At 49.2% G+C, this 3875-nt stretch overlaps 1 pseudogene; it reads left to right on the top strand.

Moving 5' to 3' along the window:
- Positions 1–1146: 1146 nt before the first annotated feature.
- Positions 1147–3188, top strand: LOC101988030 (annotated as a pseudogene).
- The last annotated feature ends 687 nt before the right edge of the window (positions 3189–3875 follow it).

Below are 3875 nucleotides of genomic sequence, written 5' to 3'. Positions count from 1 at the left end.
ACTTCTCTTTTTTCTTTTTTTGAAAATCATGTATACTCTGTATACATAATACATTTCACTTAAACATTTTAAAGCTTGTATAATCATTTTGTACACATCTTGAAGGTCATTCAAAGATCAATATTCAGAAATTGTTTATACGTGGCCTGAAGGATAAAATATGAAAATAAACAATGTAAATTTCAGGTATAAAATGAAAGTTATGAACATTGAGCCCATAATATTGTTGCATGGAGGCCTGCTTGTTTGTCCCAGCTGCTCGGCTAGCTTAGCCCCAAAATAACCACACAGAAACTAAGTTAATTAAATTACTGCTTGGCCCATTAGCTCTAGCCTCTTATTGGCTAACTCTCACATCTTGCCATTTCTATTAATCTGTGTATCTCCACGTAACAGTGGCTTAACAGGAAAGATTCAGCATGTCTGACTCTGGCTCTCTCTGACTCTGCTTTCTTCCTCCCAGCATTCAGTCTGTCTTCTCTGCTTACCTAAGTTCTGCCCTATCAACTAGGCCAAGGCAGTTTCTTTATTCATTTACCAATGAAAGCAACACAAAAACACCGCCTACCTAAGTTCTGCCCTATCAACTAGGCCAAGGCAGTTTCTTTATTCATCAACCAATGAAAGCAACACACAAACAGAAGGAACTCCTACACCATAATATAATAGTCTAAAATGAGCTTTTGGCCACACCAAGAAAAGAGAAAGCAGTTTGGAGGGTGGAGAGACATTCGTGAACAAGTGATAGTTAAACTGGGAGCAGATTAAAGTAAGGGAAAGCAAGAAGAGAAAACCATAGGGCGACCAGAGATCCATGAAACATTGACATAATTCTGGCGCTGACAGAGGCCTCATTGCCAGAACACGGGCTGTTTCCCCAAAGCCAAAGCTGACACACTATAGGCATCGGTCTATCCCAGTGGCCAAGGCTGAACTACAGCGAGACTGAAACAGAGGAAAAAAATAGCTGAAGAAAATGCAGTGTGGGGTTGTTCACTCCATAGATAAGAATTGCTAGGTCTTGCAGGACCCCCTCAAATGTGACTTAGATGGAAGAGGATAGTCTTCTTTCAGATCCTACTCAGCATTAGCTCCAAGCACTGGGAAGTAGTCTATGCCTGAGTGTTCAGCGAATCTCCATGGACCATGGACGGCTCACTCTATGTCATCAAAGGAGAAGACAGCGGGAAGCATGGGGCACAGGGCCTTAGTGAGAGCGAATTAAGGTGACCAGAACGTGACTCAGAAAAGGTACCCACAGCAATGGCTGGAATAAGAAAGAAAATTGCCAAGATTTTAAATGGTTTAAAAATAAATCAGGTGATGAAAAAGTGGAAGGCTCCTGGGGAAAGAGGCGGACCTAAAGGGGCGGGGCCTAGACCGAAGGCATGGTTAAGCGTCTAGGGCGGGACCTGAAGGACTAGATGATACTAAGTTTATGGACCAGTTAGAGGGTGTGGCCGCTGTCTGTTTGCCTTTGCGTCCCTCTACACCCAGATCTCAGGCCTCTATAGCCTAGAGGGCATCCTTCCTGCTCAAAGAACACTGCGGCCCCAAGGCAAGGGTCGGTGGTAGCAGCTGTGGGAAACACCAACACTGCTCTGTGAGGCACTAAGACTACTGCCCAGGGTCGGGATCTACTGATCCACTGTGGTAGCACCGGGTGTCCTGCTCCTGAACTCTCTACAACACCCCTTTACCTACCCGCTGCTCTGGGTTGCCTACTTCTCAACCTGCCAGGTGGGTCAAGCGTTTCTTTATTTCCAGTGGGATTCCCTGCTACTGGAGACGGGCTTCCTGGCTATCCTAATAGCCCTACTGAAGAAGCCTTCCAACCACAAAGCCCCCCAGGGTGGACTAGCAGGGGCCTTACCCCCACGAAAACCTCCCATTCTGGCTTGTGTTCTGGCTGCTGTTTCGACTCATATCTGCCTCTGGTGTGGTCAAGCTAACCAGCCGCTGTCCGGCATGGTGGGGACTTACCGGGCCTGCCCACACTAGCTGCCTGGTTTGCCCACCACCTGCCAGTCGGGCTGCACAAGGTCAGTCTGGCGGCCACCTTCCTCAACGAGATCACAGGACCCCGCCTGCTTCTTTGCTCCTATTCGCCGTCTACGGTTGACCGCCTTCTGTGCTTAGATATTATTACAAGTCCTGATTATCATTACTGGTAACTACAATCTCTTCAACCTGCTAACCTTGGTGCTTACCACTTCCCTCCTGGATGACCGTTACCTGCCTGGCCTCAGATGCCACAAGAAGATGCCTACCTCCTGGCCTAAGGCCCTGCTGACCATGCTATCCCTATCCGTACTTGATAAGCCTAGTACCTTACTCCTATATGGAGCCTGGGATCCACGGGCAGCTCTGGACTGGGGTTCATCGTCACCTGTTCAGTCTGTGGAGCATCACAGCTGGCCAGCTCGCATGGCCTCTTCTATCGGATGACTGGTCTGGGTGAGCAGCCTGAAGTGGTGCTGGAGGGCAGCTATGATGGACAGCACTGGACAGAGATAGAATTCATGTACAAACCTGGAAATGTGAGCCGTCCACCCCTATCGTAATACCCCAGCAGCCACATCTTAATTGGCAGATGTGGTTCGCCGCCTCTGGTGCTACGTCTCCTGCAGGGCAAAGAGCCAGTAATCTGCCTGGTGCGGAACCACGTTGCCAACTACCCCTTTCATGAGCAGCCACCCACCTACCTGCGGGCCCAGCGCTATAAGTACTGGTTCCCAAAGCCCAGGGAGCAGAGCCAGTAGTGGCACCACCAGTGAGTAGAAGAATTCTTCACACCTGTATCCCTGGGGCACCCAGCGCTGAAAATGCTGCTGCAACAGTTTGGACTTAAGGATAAGAGTTCATTCTGGGCCTGAAGCTCAGGCAATGCTCTAGCTCAGACACTGAACTGGGTGCGCACGCAGCTGTCCTCTGGAGCCTCCCATCCTGCTATGGGGGCTTCTGGGGATTGTGGTGACTGTCAAAACTGTACAGACCTTGCTTGCCGCCTGCCCACTCCAGTCCTCATAACTGTCTAAAGAGAAAAAATGTAAGCAAACTTCCAAAAAGGATTCCAGAGCTGCCTCTGAGCGGGCTGCTGTAGCCCCAACAGCAACAGCAGTGACGCTGGGGCCTCCCGGAGGAAAAAAATAGCTCGATGTGCCTTCAGCCAGCCACTTGTCCAATAGAGTAGATCCTCAGAATCCCAGCCCATCTCATGTCACCGCGCAGCCACTGTGACTTAGGCAAGCCTGTCTGGGCAAATGTAGCATGAAATGCCACCCCTGAGGACCGCTGGTGTTACCTGGAGCCCTATTGTCCCTCCACACCAACCGTGTCTTCCTGTAGTCACTTTCCACTGTGTTGGCAGCCAGCCCGGAAACCACCAGCAGGTGGCCTCGCTCAGGACTTTCCTGGAACACTATAATCAGTGCACCGTGGATGTAGAGGCCTGAGTCTGGAGCCCTATCCAAACCCGCTGTAGAGGGGATGAGCTGGATTTGCTGAGGCTAGGAGCCAAGGGAAGTAGGCCCATGTGATGATGCCTATGTGACCCTCGGACTGTACCAACAAAGGCACCATTTGTACATAAAAAATAAATAAATAAATCAACTGATAAGGCTGACAAAACAATATTTTCCAACTTTAGTGAGAAATGGCTGACAAAAACGTATGTGTGTGTGAGTCTGCGTGTGCATGTGTGTGCATGTGTGTGTGCGTGCATGTGTGTGCCTGCGTGCGTGCATGAGAGTGATCTGATCTGTGAATCTATTATGAAACCGTTGGCAGAAGTCAATCGACACATGCATCATCTCACATAGCTGCCATTTCTCTAATAAGTACATTTAAAGTCTCCTCTCCAGCAATTTCAAGTG

Source organism: Microtus ochrogaster, unplaced genomic scaffold (assembly GCF_000317375.1).
Source record: "Microtus ochrogaster isolate Prairie Vole_2 unplaced genomic scaffold, MicOch1.0 UNK41, whole genome shotgun sequence".
Classification (NCBI taxonomy): domain Eukaryota; kingdom Metazoa; phylum Chordata; class Mammalia; order Rodentia; family Cricetidae; genus Microtus; species Microtus ochrogaster.
The sequence above is the reverse complement of the archived record's forward strand: the minus strand, read 5'-3'. Positions and strand labels throughout refer to the sequence as shown.